The 18,816-nt window shown below is 39.7% G+C and overlaps 1 protein-coding gene across 2 annotated transcripts in view; it reads right to left on the reverse strand.

Annotated features, from left to right (window-relative positions):
- The window catches only part of ELMOD1 (ELMO domain containing 1), a 102,105-nt gene extending 99,792 nt beyond the window's left edge, over positions 1 to 2,313 (reverse strand). For both annotated transcript variants that reach the window (XM_077113076.1, XM_077113075.1), the window contains exon 1: positions 2,036 to 2,313. The gene's annotated coding sequence lies outside the window, so the exon portion shown is untranslated. The remainder of the gene's footprint in view (positions 1 to 2,035) is intronic.
- Between the last annotated feature and the right edge of the window lie 16,503 nt (positions 2,314 to 18,816).

An 18,816-nucleotide genomic window follows, 5' to 3' on the forward strand; every position in this document is an offset into this window, starting at 1 on the left:
TTTTAAAGTGATCTATCAAGATTTTAGCAAAAGAAATACTGTAATGTTACTCAAAATGTTTTAAAGATTGATATCCATAAAGTTATTAATATGCCTGAGCTAAATCCTGGCTAAATAATTAAACATTTGTCAAATTTTCATATTTTAAATTAAACCTGCAAAATACAGTAAGGAAAATAAATACATCTTTCATTTTTTAAAAATTTCATTTATCAAGCTCAGTGGTACATACTGTCTTCCCTAACGGGCTGGGGAGAAGCAGTCTAGCAGGCGGAGGTGGAGCCTGTGATGTAACTGCAGTGGGTCTTTGTTGGAAGAACCTTCCTTAAATGTGAAACATCTGTAAATCGAAACACTTCAGCTTAACTGTAGGGACTGACAAGTGAAAAAGAGTTGCCTCTTTTAGCATTGCATACTGGAGGCTTAAAATTTTGCTCAACAGAGGAAATCTTCACAGATCATTTAAAAGATTACACACTCACTAAAGGAGGGGAAAACAGGCTTTTTTGGCAAAGGAGTACCATTTTAAAGCACTAACTATTGTGTTTTCTGGTTCACTGGTTAGTGGTGACCGTGCATGGAAGTTACAACCTAAAGTGTAAGGAAAGATACCCTACAGCCTGTACCAATCCTGAAAGTTTCCTACATTAATGGTTTCTTCTTTGTATTAATGAAAGCGATTCCAGACAAGACATTTGTTTCTTATTCTCATGAAAGAGATACAGGAGTGCATACCTTCAGTGCAGAGGGATGGAGGGGTGAACCTTCACCAAAATCTTAACTAGACTGACCTCAGAAATAATTTAGAGGAAGAGAATGACTAAGTCTGAAGTAACTATGCGGTGTCATAAGATAATAATAATATGTTTATCCCAACACAAGCACAGTACCTGCTTTCCACCATATTGGCAGCCCCAGTTAAGGACGGTTGTCAAGCTACCAGAACAACACTGGTACACTGCAGAGATGCAGAAAATGCCTGGACGCCTGCCCAAAACTGGGCTTTCCAAGTGACAGACTCAATTTATGGTACCAATCTAAATCTCACTGGGGTTAGCAGCGTCTTTTTCTTAGTTGGTACCAAGAAGGGCTGAAATTTGAAAAGCAAAGGTACTGGTTGTGGCTTCCACCTGCCTTTGCAGAGTAGAAAGGCGGACAAACACATTCATTAAACTTGATCTGAAGCAAGCGAGCCTGCGAGGTCGTTCCTGAAATATTCATAAAGTGTGTTACCGGACTCGCGCTTAAGAGGTTGAGCAGATATACCATTAAGAGGCGCAGCCCGCTCCCACACCAGGTAAAAAGGTACCCACAACACACCCCACACCCCACCACCACACTCCACCGTTCTGCTTTTAACTGTTCTTTCATCTGTCGCACCCTACCAGCCTCTACAATGCTACCTGCCCAGGAAAGAGTGACGCTCTAATAAGTGAGGAGTTTCTCAGCAGTTGGAGGAAGCGCGGCGCAGCAACCTCCGTGATAGTTCCTCTGGGCTTGCTGTGAGAATGACCTCCAAGGGTCCAGCCAGCCGGCTGCCCTGCATGGTTCTACGGGCCGAAGCCGGTGGGACAGGTGGGTCCCCGGGGACCCGGATCAGCTAATCGCCCCTGCCAGGCCGCCTTCATTCTCCTCCTCCCATTTTGGCTTCAATCGGGGCTTCCTCCGCCAGAGCTCTCGGCGTTCAGTCGCTAGGCGACCCGCGCCCGGGCCGAGATGCAAACAGCCTCTATAGCCCACCTGCAGCCTCGAAGGCTTTAATTTTGAAGGCGTGAGGCGGGGAGGCAGGGGTGGAGGGGTGGGTTGAGAGAAGGATTACGGTCCTGGGGGTCCCCAGAGCCCCTGCGCCGCGGTAATGTGCACTCTCATTCATACCTTCTTTCTGTCCCCAGCCCTCAGCATTTCTGCTGCGCCCCAGACTGAGCGCAGCTCGCAAGGTGCCTGGCGTCCTCGCCGCCACCTCTTTCCCTCTCCAAGGGCATTCACCCTTCGCAAGTCGGCCACTCGGGGGTCGGCCCCAGGCACCGCTACTCACCTGGACCCCAGCGGCGGCGGGAGGCTCAGCAGGTTCGGGCGCGCAGCAGCTGGCTCTCCATCCCCACCTTCCAAGCCGCCCGGGCTGCGCGCTCCGCGGCAGCGAACGACGCCTACGGTCTCCCGCGCCTAGGCTGAACAAGGGCTGCCAAGGCTGCCGCACCGGCTGCGGGCTCAGGAGGAGCGGGGGCGGGGCAGGAATCTGGGTCGCGCGGAGAGAAGCAAAAGAGGATGCACCCCCCGCGGCCGGCGGCGAGGAGGCGACCGAGAGCAGCCTAGGGAGGGTGTGCAGAGGATTCCCGGAGAGCGCGACGCGGGCTACGACTGAGCATGCCCAGTCCGGGAGCTCGAGGTGCGGGCGCGCGCGGGGGGAGCGAACTCAGCCACCAGCGCGGGAGTTTGGGAAAGGTTTAAATCTGCTGACTTGCACGATGTGGGGAGAGGGCGGGAGTTGGCAGCAGTGGCCCAGTTTAATTGTGGACTTCTCGGATCCTCTACTGATGTCCGGCTTTCCAGAGTGATGAACTTGGGGAGACCTGTCAATGGGATTCCAGAGAATCCTGGATTGATGGGACTCTGTTTGCTCCCTGCCTTCTCCTCTGAGAATTACTTGTCCAGAAGTCAAAAGTTTGTTTTTAGCTTAGCTCCAACCTCCGTCATCTCTAACGCCTCACCCCACCCTCCCGGCCCCCGCTTTCCTGCGCCTGGGGTCCATCCCCGCCGGGGTACCCAGGCAGCCCCGCCTTTCAGTCGGGTCAAGTCCTCAAAGAGCTAACTCTTTAATTAGGTGTAATTGAGAGATCTTGTCAATCCTCTCAGGTCATTTATCTGCATTTCAGCCAGGACTTTCTAAACAATACATTAATCGCAGGGTTAATTATGAGAAGAGAAATGATAGGCTCCGTGATCTGGGGCTGTTTGGGGAACATTACTTCGCAGGACCCCACATGTGGGCAGAAGGACAAACCCCAGATCCCATTCCAACACACATGCGCGCGCCCACCCTTTCTTCAGGATTGTATGTCATGTTTGAAGAACAACGGTTCTCTCCGTATCTCAGTACTAAGCTCCTTATATTAGAAACAGCATAACGCCGGGGAAAGAGGCTGAACTTGAGGTCTGCCTTGATTTCAGTTTCACTTACCACTCCAGCAGGTTACCTAACCACTTTGCCCCCCAGCTTCCTCAAGTCTGTAAAATGGAGCTTGTTGATACCTGCTCCAGTTTCTTCTAACTACCTGGAATAAAGCTTTTGGAAAAAAGTGGACCCAGGTCATACACAAGTCCTCTATGGAGGGAAAAGCTTTTCAGGAGAGATTCATTACGGCCAGATGTATTCACATGACAAAAGGATTTCACTCCATATTCTTTTAAAAGTAATTTAATTTACTTTGCATCCCTCTGTGGTCCTTGTTGACATCTATAGCATAAAGTAAGGTATGACTGTATAGAAAGCAATTTACTTTCCACTTATACTATCAACTTTTTAGGTATCAACTTTCAAAAATTAAACTTTCATTAGCCCCCCAAATATGCCATGTCCTTAATATCCCTTTACCTTTTTCAAGGTGTTCCACCCTTTCTGGAGTATCCCTCTTTTCTATTCCATTTCACAAAGTCCTGCTAGCTCTTTAAGCTCAAATACCACCTTCTCTCTGAAGCTCTCACAGAACCCCCAGGCAAAGTTAGTGCTTGGTTGCCATAGTAGCAGGGCATGCTGTCATCACAGCACTTATCACAGTCCATTGCTGTTGTTTAAGCAACCTAAAAATTATTTACTGAATAATTATTGTGAGTTAGGTACTATTCTAGTAAAACAACAATGAACAAGCCATACAAGGTCCCAGTCCACATGGAATTTTAGGCTAGCTGAAGAAAACTGGCTTAAACAATAATTGCCAAGAGCAGTCATGTGTTTCTGTCTTTCTGTTATTCATCAAATTAATCTATACAGTTTTGATTCATTTTTCAAAAACATCAACGAAGTATCAATATTTGCCACGGGCCAACCAAATACATGGACATGGATCTCTGCCAGGTTGTTGTGAACTAATGATTACTACTTCCTTCACTTAACTCCCTCACCTAAAACTTTCCTAATCCCAAACCACGCCAGGTGGATACCTGGAATTCCACTGATGAACGAAAGGTAGAGGGGAGGGCCAGAGATGTTAATCCCTACACCACGTTATATACTTTTAACCTCAAGGGAGGGGGTTTCTCCAATAGCCCAATACAACTTGAATTCCCAGATCTCCTGTATCCCAAACATCTTTTCTAGGATGGTGCATCACTCCTAATCCCTTGCCTTCTTACTATTTAAAGCACACACTTTTGGCCTATATGTATGCCAGTAGTTATTCTCTGTTGTCTGTCATCTGACTATTTAAATCTACCTACTGCCTGCATGAGTTAAGCTTCCCTCTCTGATCCTCTTATTGTCTGCATATGAGACAGACTTGGTACCATTTAGAACCAAGTTTTCCAAAGCATATTTGTACATAGTATTCCATAGCAATTGGTGACATGCTTGCACTGTTTACATGAGCAACTCCAGGACCCACTGTTTAAATGAGCAACTCCAGGACAGGATCACATTCATCCTTATAGTCCAGGGTTTAGCAGATGACCAATATGTAATAGATTCTTAACAAAAAGTTTGTAGAACAAGTGAATGAATGTTTGTAGGCATGCATCCATCCTAGGTTCTCAACTCTACTTCTTTCCTCAGACCGTAGCTCTTTTCTAATTGCTCTTCCTACTAACCCTAGAATTGATTCACTGAATTTTGCTCTTTCCCAGTCTGCAAATTTCCCTCAAGTCACAAATCCACTGATCCCTCCACTTCTAGGTCCACAGAGAATTGTGGAAGAAAATCTTAACTGTAATTCATTAGAGATTGGTGTTTTTAGCTGAAGTTACAATCTATCACCTATAAATCAATATTGCTATTGCTTCCTTCAATCCATAGCAACTGTTTTTTAAACATTTCCTCCTATCCACCTCCCTGACTCCCTGTTTTTAATGGTGCACATACAACTCTCCCCTCTGCCAGAAAAGAGAGACCATCAAGTATCATCTCCTAGGAATTAGTCCATCATTGTAAATGTACCTCCTCACACACTTTTTTTCCCTCTTCCATCTCAATCACAGAGAGTAGATATTCTCTGCATTTTTGAATGCCAGTCTGTATCTGCAGACTCTTCTCTTCTGTGTTCCCTCTCTTGGGGATATCACCAAATTTTCTGCCTCTTGCTTTTATCTTTCTCAATCACCTTCCATCTTCCATTAAACATATGCAAAGTTCTTTGGGCCTTTAAAAAAAAGTTGACTTGACTCTAATGTTCTTTTAAGATATCTAAAAATGAACTATCTAGTGTAAAGCTTTCAGGAGTCCTTTAAAGAAAAACTTATTTGCACCTTCCCACTTCTAGCATTTCCTTTGTGTTTTACCGTGGCTATAGTTATACCTGCCAAACCTGTAAGGACGCAAAGATACATGACCTCATGCTGTGTTAACGAGAAGCAGCTTTCCTGAGCATTCCCATCCTCAAATGCCTTTTAGTAGAGCACTTAGGATCTCTGCAAGGAAAACTACACTGATAGGCAGATTTGTCACCAACGAATGACATACTTCTCATCAACTAATAAACAGGAAAATAAATCTAGTATGATTACATACAGAGAAGTTTACAGAATTTTAGGTAATAAACTTATTGGAGACTCATATATCTTTGGATTAATCTAGGAAGTTCTTGTGAAAACAGTGGATCCCTGCTTCCCAACTGGCTGGGATTCATTTCCATTTAGCTTGGAAGCAATTACATGTTTGACTGAAGGAATTAAGATGCTTAGTAAAATTTGCTGGAGCAATGGTACGTAATGTTAAGGTACCAGCGTGGAAGTTAGAGGGTCTTGGGCTTAACCTTTTTCAGTTTCATCTCTCATAATAACAACACCTATATTATGTTGCTGTCAGGATTAAATTAGTTAATGATTTGTAAAGTGTCTGGCATAGTGACTGGCCTGTAAGTGCTCAATAAATCTTAGCCATTAATCCAGCTGCATGATTTTTGGATTTAAAAAAGCCTGTTTGCTACAACCTCCAGATGAGTCCCTGGACCAGATAAATCCTGAAACCTAGCGGGGCCAGCCTTTCCAGAACATCAGCTAGTTCCATCTCCCTACCCATTATTACTGACAACCCTTCCAACATGAAAAAGGTGGAATGGGCATAGCCCAAATACCCTTAAAGAGTGAGTGAGAAGAGATCAAAGGTGATATTGGAGTTATACAGAGAAGATAGGGTTTAACAAACAAGTATGATTATTGAATCATTATATTGATATTTCTTTTAGTCTCCAGTATCTTAGAGCAGTTAGAAGCAGAATCCTAAGACTGTGGACTTGCAACCCATACTGAACTCTGAAATCTGTTCTACAACTAATTGTTGTGCTATGCTTTGAAATTTACTCTTTTTTGTATATATATTATTTTTCACAAAGAAGAAAAAAAAAGTGATGATAAAAAATATATATTCCTTTTTGCCTCCAATGTTCTGAAGCAGCTAGAAGGAAAAATCTGAGATGATGGTATGGTAGCCCATAACAAATTCTGGGATCTGTCCTGTAACTACTTGTTGAAGAGTACTTTGAAAACTATTGTTTTTTTCTTTCTTTGCTTGTAAATATGTTATATTATACAATTTAAAAAGTAAAAAAAAAAAAAATCCTGTTTAGTAGATTAGCATGAGATCAACAAGGAGGTAGGTGATAGAACTGAGATCACCTGATGCATAAGTAATGAGTGAAGACTCCATGGAGGAGGAAGTTGTGTCTCTAAAACCCACCCAAAATTGCACCAGAAGAAGTGAAGAAGAAAAAGAAGACCTGGAAGATGCTGTGCTCAGTCATCTACTTAGACTCCACGTCAGCTCATCACAAGTGACACAGAGTCTGGGTCTTTTCCAGACAGGTGGATATGCTTCCTTGTTTGGGAGATCTCTTACTTCACATCATCCTTAGATATCTATTTGAGTAAAATGTCCCCCCCCCCCCCCCACACACACCCAGAGGTTTTTCTTTAGCAAGGTTAGATTGAGCAATGATGCAAGTAGTAATTTCCTGCCTGGATTATTCTGTGGGTGGGGTTGGAGTGATGGCCCATTTATTTAATTTTAATCTAGCTCTAGTAAAGCATTGTAACTTGAAGAGTTGGTGGTAGTTGGAAAGTATTCTTGGGTGCATGAGTTTCAGAGTCAAATCAGAAAGGAATCCTCTGGGCTTAGAAAGTGTTAGGTCCTGTCTAATCGTGCTTGATTTTTAATGTAAGGTTTAGCAGTTAATCTAAGGCCATTCTGCTTTCCAGTAGAATGTATTTTATGAGTCTATGGAGTTCAGAGTACGAAACTTAAGTGATATTGGAGTCAACATGCCTATTAATATGTGTCCTGATAAAATTTTAACTAATATACATGAGTCAATCAGCACATTAGAGAATGCTTTAAGCCAAATAAATCAAAACTCAGACATGCTGATGTGGCAGTGATCCTCAAAACATGATCTGCAAAGGGTTTTCTTTGTGGCCCACGGACTGGTTCCAAACACAGGTCATTGAATAGTCTTTTATTGAGCACCAGCTATGTATCAGACATTATGCTAAATATTGGGATACAGAGATGGATAAGACACAGTCCATGGTCTCGAGGAATTCATATCCACATGGAGGAACAAGCATGCACACATACACAGACAATGCAGACTTTACTTCTAGGTTTGTTTCCAATATATATTAAACCTGTTCTAAGCTTCCTTTTCCTCCCTCTTCATTTGTTCAATCAGAATACTCTGGTTTTCGTTTACAATGGCATTTCCACAAGAGAGCAAAGGCCAAAAAACGCCTGGGAGTTCTGATGCTCAGGGCCCCACTTCTGTCAACCAAGTCCAAGAGAGTTTAATTATTCTCAAATAGGTGACTGCTCCTGCAGGAATCCAAGAGCATGAAACTGATGTCAGACAACAGGGTTAAATTTTGAGCATTCTGGAGAGATACTATGAATGACACTCTTGAGGTGTGTTGAGAAACTAAATGCAAAAGAAATGCTTTTAAAAGCTCAGATCTTAGCAGAAGGGAGAAGAAAACGTATCCTTAATAATGGGTTAAAAGGAGACATTCATTCAACAGCCCAAATGTGGTGGTACAGCTGTTTAAATGCATGATTGGTAATAATCTAGAAAGAAATCAGTTTCTGAACAAAGGTATGAAAATTAACAAGGTGATGGTTGCTGCAGTCTTAGATGTTTCTAGTGAATTCTACCTGGAAATTTTAATGGACAATCCTGCCATAGCCTTTACTGATGGACTGTCTCTAGCAGGAATACTGTCATTAAATAGGTGGCAGCTTCTAGACCAGAATTTATTTTTACACTTTTTTTTTTTTTTTTTTTTACTTTTACACTTTTGAAGGCATAAAGAACAGTCAGGTTTAGCTGATGGGAGAAAACTGAGGCTCAATGGGCCTATGTATCAAATTAAGAAGCTGTATAATTTCTTCCTGAAAATAGATTCTACTTAACATTGAAATGAAACCTTTTGGTGAAACTCTGGAAGGAAAAGGAGTCTATTTTTATGCCAAAATCCACAAAAAGACATATTTACCATGGACAAGTCAAAAAAGAGTCCATTGGAAATGAAAGTCACCAGATATGACCTAAAATACATGATGGGAATATTGCTTGCTTTGTGAATGGTGCTGGGCTAGCTCTGGCTACCTGGGACATCATTTCCCTTAATGGCCAACCAGCCAGCTTCTTAGATCTCAGTAGTTGTATAAAGGAATCTCAGATATAATAAAAATTTAAATTGCTCATTGCTGACCCTAAGGTTAAAGCCATCCTCAACTTTGTTTTTGGTAGAATAGTGGCCTTTGCTTTCACTGCTGATGGTGTCACTAAAGACTGCTAAGAATTCAAATTCAAGAACCCTCTGAGGGTGGTCCGGTTTGAAAGAATCAATGCCCGGGAACTTTAGAATATATTCAACAATAGCTAACCCTCCTTTACTTCTGCCATTGACTTAGAGAATCCACCATGGCAAAGAAGTGATTCCTTTTTTCTAATCCATTGGGGAAAGAAGTCTGCATCCAAAAAGAGGATGGTCTTCATCGTAAAGAAAATGGTTATTCAATTGAAAGAAAGAGTGGAATGGGATGGGAACCCAAGTGAGAAAGAGTGTTCCAGGAATCATTGCATGAAAAATCTTAAACTGTTACTTTTTCAGGAATAGAGATCTAGCTAGCCTAAATCATTTTGATTTCACATACAGTTTTCATTAAAATAATGGCCTGTATTCTCATTCTTTATCATGGTAAACCTGCCAATAGACAGTACTTTACTGACTTTTGGGAGCAATCTATATGGCCAAACAATGTGGATATAGTGAAAAGTTTGAATCAGGACCTGGTTTATTTAAAATAATTTTGCTGGAAAATTTAGTATAGAATAGTAAGAAATTAGAGACAAAAAGATCTCATGCAAAATTACTTCCAGATGGCTTGGTCATATTAACTATTGAAAAAACACAATCAAACATCCTAACAAATAGCTATTACACAGTACATTTTTATAAGTTTCTTACTCTGATGCATTACATATGCATGGGTTTGTTTTATTCAGAAATATTTCTCTAATGAAAGATCCATATTTATCTCCCACATGTGTATTGTATCATTTGCCTGCATCTTAAATATACTATTTACCTCCTCAAAATAGTAAAACCTATGGGTTTATGTGTGCTTATGGAGCAGATATTTTTATTTTTATTTCAAAACTGAAGAATTATGATCCTTCTGAAAGTCTATATAATTAATTCACTTTCAGATGAGACAACACAAGGATAAGTTATGTTATAGATAGTGCCTTAGGTTTTGTTTTTCCTTTAGAATCTGTCAGCTTGTAGTAGAATGATGGAAAAGTACTAAAAAGAAATCGTGGCTCTTTTTATGATGGCTATTTATGTGGTAGAAAAGAATTTGATTTAGGTTTTTGTTTAAATTTTGACAAAGGTTTTTAAACCTGTTCACTAATTTAAATAAAATTGTATATTGTGTGAGTTATTAACAAAAAATCTGTATTAGGATGTAAAAGGAATAATCTTTGTGACTGTGTAGGTCTTTTCATAAGTCAAAAGTAACATATTTTTCTCTATTTTCAGAAGTATGAGTTGGTAGTGTACTTTCAGTAAATAAGGGATAGATGGCTGGATAAGTGGATAGATAAACAGGTGGATGGGTGGATAGATGGAGAGAGGGAGGGAAGAGGGATGAAGAGAAGAATAACTTAACTAGAACATGGATGAGGTATTCATCTATCCAGAGTTTTCTGAGACTATCTAGGTTTTAAATATATTCTCTTATTGTCCAATTGTGTTTCAGGTGATGTGTCTTAACTTTTGGTACAGAAAATGTTGCCATATACATGGAGATATTTCTCCTACTAATTTAATATGCAAACAAAAAATTAAGATTACTGTGACATCCTGTCTTCATTCTTTCTACATACCAGGTTTGGGGAAGGCACTGAAGATATGAAGGTAATTAATGTGGTGCCTGCTGTCAAGAAGCTCTTAGTCTTGCAGCAGAAATGGCATCTGAATAGATAAATGTAATGCAGAATGGTAGGTGGTAGACTAGAGACATAGACAGATTTCTGATGGGAGCCCATTGGAAGGGGAGTGTCTGTGGTACATCTTTCTTTAATACGGTGTGTCCAGAAATTTCCTAAGCACAATAAAAATTTTCCACCAGTGAGCACACCTACTTTAGCTCAGTGGCGTGTCATGACAGTGCCTTGTTACTCATGCCAGTTGGGTGTATAGGTTGTATGAAATTCCATGGCATTACATTTCATGATAGCAAGTGTTTACGTGTATTACTCACAATATAGACAGTCCTGTTTACTGTGCCTTTTGAGAGTCTGAATTTTCAGCTCTTGAAATCTTTTTTTGTTATTGTAGAAATGGCATTTTGTCTCTGAAGTGCGTCTGAAACACAAAAACCTTTTTTTTTTTTTAAGTCACAGTTCATTCACTTCCTTCACTTCAACTCAACAAGCATTTCTTGAGTGTCTGCTATAAATAAGACATAATTCTAGGGACCAGTCCACCTATTTAGGGCCTAAAAGTTATTGTAGTGAAAGGATGATGGTGATGATGATGATGATGATGATAACAATACCTGATGAAAAAAATTGTAAGGATAAATATACTAACACCTATTACTCTTATATGTGCCAGGTACTGTTCTGACTGTCCTAAGTACCTTACATACTCATTTAATTAAAATGACATAGAGGGACAGGGACTCACAAGTCTCACACTGAATTTTGATTTCTGTATACTTGAGATAAAGAGGATGAGAAATTGTAAATTGTGTTTGAATATGCAAGGAAATAAAATCCTCTTTTAAAATTCCTTTTTTTATTTGCCAGATTACTTCAGCCAGTTTTTCCCTAGAGCCTATATAGACAGGATATACAGAGGCAGGATTATCAACAATTTTGAAAGGCAGAGAAGTAGCCCATGAAAACAGAGAACTTTATATGACATCTTTTTATGAAAAAGCATGTTTTAAATAGAAAACAATTCCATTATATTTTCCCTATTTCCCTCTTGTCTCTACATCAAAATTCTGAGCGACTGGGATTCCTCATATATGAAGGTAGACAACTATCCTAACATAAGAAAGTAGGGGGAGAAGCAGCAAAGAGGAAAATTAACATTACAACAGCAAGATCATCATGCTTTCAACATCCCAATGCTGAGCTAGCTTCTGGTGAAGTGAGTCACAAAATTATCCACAAAGACCTTTAAAATTCTCATTAAAATGACAGAAAAATCCACTACAAGAGTTGTTAGTAGCTCAGTCCAAATGGAATATAATTCATAATTTCATGGCTATGTTATAGACATGAACTAAAGACATTTTCTTCTGGGAGTAGAAAATTTGCTAAGAAATTTCCAAGGCATCTAGTTATATGGAGAAATCTATCAAAATTGTGATAGTCTTTAGAGTCTTGTTGAAGGTGATTTTCATCACAGAATAGTGGGAAAGGGGCTAGGAATACTTGGAACAGTCGTTTTACGTCAGAATCACTTGGGAACGTTTTCCATAGAAACATGCTAGAACATCACCTAGGCCTGGTGAATCAGAGCCCTTGGAGAATGGCCCCCAGGTGACTCAAATGCACGTAGCTGATTATGCAGTGTGGGCTTAGGAGATATGCCAAATTCCGTAAAATCATCAGCGGAAACTCGTTTGTTTCGTATTTTATTGTATTCTTCAATAAAATAAAAATGATGTTGCTCCAGGCTGAACCTTCTAAACAGGGCTCTAGTGAATAGACTGCAACGTGGCTATTTCCTGTCTTTGCCTAAATGAAACTAGTGCATTTCTAGGCACTCCACAGGGATTAGACAGCGTCAACTATGCCCATTCTTGCCGTCATCTACCATTAACATTTATTAGGCTGTGGTAGGCATGGTAAGGCCACAAGGGACAGGGGCCAATTCACTTACAAGGGAGCGTGATGCAGCAGACAGAGCTGGGGAAAAACCTTCAAGCAAGTTATTTTTTTTTTAGTAATAATGACCGACAATGATAGAGCCTGACTTTGTGTCAGGCTTGTTCTGAAAACTTTACCCACATTCTCACTTTCATCCTGTAACCATCTTGAAGATAGGTTCTATTATTATCCCCACCTTAGGAGCCTGAGGCATAGAGAGGTCAAGGTCAAAAAGCGAGTAAGGATGAAGGAGGCAAGATTTGAATGCAAGTAGCCTGACTCCAGAGCCCACATTTTTAACTATATGATATTGCCTTTCAGAATCACAGTGGTTGACTGCTATTTGGTGAGAAGAGGTGGACAATACTAGTGTAGTTTGTGTGCGTGTCACTATATAGTTAGTAAAAATTCAGCCCCATGTTTACTGAAAATTTGGAATATATTTTAGAGAAAAGGTAAGGAAGAGTGGATATCACCATATGCCAAGAAACCATCCATACCTCTTTCCACTTTTATACCTCCTGCTCCTTCCTCTCCTTTTCTCTCTTCTCTTTGTCTTTCTTCTCTTCCCTCCTCCCATTCCTTTTCCTTCTCCATTAGTCTACAAACTAGTGATTTGGGAGACTCTCAAGTATAAATATGCAGAGAGAAATAGAAGCCAAATGCTGACACACAACAGAAGGATGCAAAAAAATAAAATAAAATAAAACACAGCACAAGGGAAGAAGGTGACAGAGAGAAAAAGCAGAAAGCACCACAAATGTATTTAAGGTAAGTGGAGGGCGGGCTGTGTCCCAGCTGGTTCTCCCAACAATCAGGACACCAATTAGGGCCATACCAAGGCTGGAAGAAAGGGAGGAGGCTGCAAGTTTGAGATGATTGTGTGTAGGAGTTAGATCGAGGTATGCTGTGAGGTATGCAAACATCACAGCTGTTTTTATTTTAGCATGCAAAATGAGGAGAGGTCATCAGAGGCCAGTGAAGGTAAAGAGAAGCATGGTTCTTAGACCTGATGGACCCCTACCAAAGAAGACACTTGTCCCACTTAAATACCAATGAAATTACAAAATCATACACTGGGGACCTTTGAGATCATCTAGTCAGTAATTAAATATTTCTTTAATCCTAGAACCTTATAAATGACCTTCCACTGTGACCCCCAAAATATAAAAGGCAAAAGCAGATTTACTGTCAATAAAATGGCTATGGGGTCCATGCACTTTTCCTCTCTCCACTCCCACTGTGAAAACCCAGAGCACAAAAGAACACAATTTGGAAATCAGTGGTTTGGTCCAATTTCCCCTTTTCACAGAATAAGCAACTGAGGTGCAGATAGGATTTGCCAGAATTAAATTCTCCTCACACATACCCCCATACAATGTGTTCTCTGCTGTAACATGCTGCCTTAAAATCAGTGAACAGGAAAAAAACCAACAAATACATCTATGTGCAGCACTTTATCCTGAGTACTATAATGTAAACTGTACACTGTGGTATTCAAAGACCCTACTGCTTAATTAGGGAAAATTGAATGATAAGTACTTATATTGTTGAAAGAGCCCAGGAGCTGGTACAGGTGGTACATATCTAACCACTTATGAATGGTATAAATCATATTCTCTGATTTCTGTTCCCAGAGGCCTTGGTCTGTTCCCACAGTGGGAGCCTCCTGAGCACACCTGGAAACACTGACCTTTCACCTTTAGGCTCTCGTCTGCCCCAGCTGCATTCCCCAACCCTGACCCCAATGCAGTTGGGAGTTAAGGCCTCCACAACCCCTTCCCTACTGCAAAGTTCTAGGCTGTATTTGTGAGTAGGTTCAAGTTTTTGGAGTGGGTTCCTTTCTCATTATGTTGTTTCTAAGCCTTTGTCATAGGAACTTCCTTTGTCTCAGAAATGAGTCCTACTTTGCTTTTGTGAGTTGTTCTTCAAATGGATATACTTTACTTTTAAACCCTGGTCCAGTGACTAAGGCCTTTTACCTACTGACAGACTTCCCTAAAGATACGTGTTGGGCATTCTATGTTGTTTGAGTTTCACTTGCAAGTCTATATCCTACTTCATGGATGCACTTCCAGTGTTTTCTGGTGATGTTTCCATCCTGGTGGATTAATGTCTAGTTCCAGATTTAATTCCCCTTCTTCCCGTTTGGCTTAAGCAGACCTTAAGGATGCTTTGTCCTTGCTTGGGTATGTATGTAACCTTTAAGCCCTTATCTCCAAAAGGGTTGAAGAATCATTCTTTTTGTTTTTTTAATTAATTTTTTAATTTCAAAAATATATATAACAGCAAACACAAACATTCTTAACTTATGATCATTTCACTCTACATATTTAATCAGTAATTCACGATATCATCACATAGTTGCATGTTCATCATCATGATCATTTCTTAGAACATTTGCATCAATTCAGAAAAAGAAATAAAAAGACAACAGAAAAAAATTCGTACCTACCATATCCCTTACCCCTCCCTTTCATTGATCACTAGCATTTCAATCTAAATTTATTTTAACATTTGTTCCCCATTATTTATTTTTATTCCATATGTTTTACTCATTTGTTGATAAGGTAGATAAAAGTAACATTAGACGCAAGGTTTTCGCAATCACACATTCACATTGTGAAAGCTGTATCATTATACAATCATCTTCAAGAAACATGGTTACTGGAACACAGTTGTACATTTTCAGGCAGTTCCCTCCATCATCTCCATTACATCTTGACTAACAAGGTGATATCTATTTAATGCGTAAGAATAAGTTCCAGGATAACCTCTCAACTCTGGAATCTCTCAGCCATTGACACTTTATTTTGTCTCATTTCACTCTTCCCCCTTTTGGTAGAGAAGGTTTTCTCAATGATGCTGAGTCTCAGCTCATTCTAGGATTTCTGTCCCATGTTGCCAGGAAGGTCCACACTCTTGGAGTCATGTCCCACGTAGACAGGGGGAGGGCAATCAGTTTGCTTGCTGTGTTGGCTGGAGAGAGAGAGACCACATCTGAGCAACAAAAGAGGTTTTCTTGTGGGTGACTCTTAGGCCTAATTTTAAGTAAGCTTGACCTATCCTTTGTGGAGTTAAGTTTCATATGAACAAACCCCAAGATTGGGGGCTCAGCCTATTACTTTGGTTGTCCCCACTGCTTCTGAGAATACCAAGAATTCAACTTGGGGAAGTTGAATCTTCCCCTTTTCTCACCATTCCCCCAATGGGACTTTGCAAATACTTTTTTATTCACTGTTCAAATCACTCTGGGATTTATCGGGGCATCATTCTGGACAAACCAACAAAACCTCATGCCCTACTCAAGGTTCCATGTACTTATGGTGTTCAGTTAAGCTTTCTACATAAGTTATATTAGGAAATGCACTAGTCAAAATATAAATTTTGTACCAAATAAACATGTTTTGCTTTAGTCTCATGCATAAATTAAAATTTTTAAATATTAATTACCATCTATTTTCAACACCCTGCAGTAATGACATTCTTTTGTTCTTCCTCATGCAAAAACGTTTTTAAAATTTGTATTTTTAGTCACTATCATTATACACTCTAGGCATTCCTAGATTATACCATCTCAGTCTTTATCGTCTATCTTTCTTTCTGATTTCATTTATGCCCCCAGCCCTCCTCCCTCAATCATTCTCACATTCAGCTTCATTCAGTGTTTTAACATAATTGTATTACAGTTAAGTAGTATTGTGTATCCATTTCTGAGTTTTTACAATCAGTCCTGTTGCACAATCTGATTCCCTTCAGCTCTAATTACCCAGTATCTTACCCTATTTCTATCTCCTGATGGTCTCTGTTACCAATGAAGTTCTCCAAGTTTATTCACTAATATCAATTCATATCAGTGAGACCATACAGTATTTGTCCTTTTGTTTCTGGCTAATCTCACTCAGCATAATGTCCTTAAGTTCTATCCATGTTGTTACATGCTTAATAACTTTATTCTGTCTTACAGCTGCATAATATTCCATTGTATGTTTATACCACAGTTTGTTTAGCCACTCATCTGTTGATGGACATTTTGGCTGTTTCCATCTCTTTGCAATTGTAAATAATGCTGCTATAAACATTGGTGTGCAAATGTCTGTTTCTGTCCTTGCCTTCATGTCCGCTGAGTAGATACCTGACAATGGTATTGCCAGGTCATACAGCAATTTTATACTTAGCTTCCTGAAAAACTGCCACACTGTCTTCCACAGCGATTGTACCATTTGACATTCCCAACAACAGTGGATATGTGTGCCCCTTTCTCCACATCCTCTCCAGCGCTTGTTGTTTTCTGTTTTATTGAGAATGGCCATTCTGGTGGGTGTGAGAAGATATCTCATTGTGGTTTTGATTTGCATTTCCCTAATAGCCAGGGAAATTGAGCATCTTTTCATGTGCCTTTTGGCCATTTGTATTTCCTCTTCTGAGAAATGTCTGTTCAAGTCTTTTGCCCATTTTGTAATTGGGTTGTCTGTCTTTTTGTTGTTGAGTTAAACAATCTCTTTATATATTCTGGATACTAGACCTTTATCTGATTTATCATTTCCAAATATTGTCTCCCATTGTGTAGGCTGTCTTTTTACTTTCCTGACAAAGTTCTTCAATGCACAAAAGTGTTTAATTTTGAGGAGTTCTCATTTCTTTCTTTCTTTCTTCAGTGCTCGTGCTTTGGGTGTAAGTTCTAGGAAACCGCCTCCTATTATAAGACTTATAAGATAATGCCCTACATTTTCTTCTGACAGTTTTATGGTCTTAGATCTAATGTTTAAGTCTTTGATCCATTTTCAGTTAATTTTTGTATAGGGTGTGAGATATGGATCCTCTTTCATTTTTTTGCATATGGATATCCAGTTCTCTAAGCACCATTTATTGAAGAGACTGTTCTGTCCCAGGTGAGTTGGCTTGACTGCCTTATCAAAGATCAAATGTCCATAGATGAGAGGGTCTATATCTGAACACGCTATTCAATTCCATTGGTCAGTATATCTATCTTTAAGCCAGTACCATGCTGTTTTGACCACTGTAGCTTCATAATATGCCTAAAAGTCAGGTAGTATGAGGCCTCTGACATCATTTTTTTCCTCAGGATATTTTTAGCTATTCCAGATAAATTTGGTTATTGGTTTTTCTATTTCTGAAAAGTAAGTTTTGGGGACTTTAATTGGTATTGCATTGAATCTGTAAATCAATTTAGGTAGAACTGACATCTTAACTATATTTAGTCTTCCAATCCAAGAACACGGTATGCCCTGCCATCTATTTAGGTCTTCTGTGATTTCTTTTAACAATTGCTTGTAGTTTTCTTTGCATAGGTCTTTTGTCTCTAAAGTTAAATTTATTCCTAAATATTTTATTCTTTTGGTTGCAATTGTAAATGGAATTTTTTTCTTGATTTCTCCCTCAAAGTGTTCATTACTAGTGTATAGAAACACTACAGATTTTTGAGAGTTGATCTTGAAACCTGCCACTTTGCTGTACTTATTTATTAGCAACAGTAGTTTTGTTGTGCATGTTTCAGGGTTTTTGACATGTAGTATCATATCATCTGCAAAAAATGACAGTTTTTCTTCTTCCTTTCCAATTTTGATGCCTTGTATTTCTGTTTCTTGTCTAATTGCTCTGGCTAGAACTTCCAACACAATGTTGAATAACAGTGGTGATAGTGGACATACTTGTCTTGTTCCTGATCTTAGGGGGAAAGTTTTCAGTTTTTCCCCATTGAGTATGTGGATTTTTCATATATTCCCTTCATCATTTTGAGGAAGTTCCCTTTTATTCCTATCCTTTGAAGTGTTTTCAACAAGAAAGGATGTTGAATTTTGTCAAATGCCTTTTCTGCATCAATCGAGATGATCATGTGGTTTTTCTGCTTTGATTTGTTGACATGGTATATTACATTAATTGATTTTCTTATGTTGAACCATCCTTGCATACCTGGGGTGAATCCTTGGCCATGGTGTATAAAACTTTTAATGTGCTGCTGCATTTGATTTGCTAGAATTTTGCTGAGTATTTTTGCATCTATATTCATTAGAGAGATTGGTCTGTAGTTTTCTTTTATTGTAATATCTTTGTTTGGCTTTGGTATGAGGGTGATGTTGGCTTCGTAGAATGAGTTAGGTAGCTTTCCCTCCTCTTCAATTTTTTTGAAGAGTTGGAGCAAGGTTGGTACTAATTCTTTCTGGAATGTTTGGTAGAATTCACATGTGAAGCCGTCTGCTCC

This window comes from Tamandua tetradactyla, chromosome 8 (assembly GCF_023851605.1).
Source record: "Tamandua tetradactyla isolate mTamTet1 chromosome 8, mTamTet1.pri, whole genome shotgun sequence".
In the NCBI taxonomy this organism is placed as follows: Eukaryota; Metazoa; Chordata; class Mammalia; order Pilosa; family Myrmecophagidae; genus Tamandua; species Tamandua tetradactyla.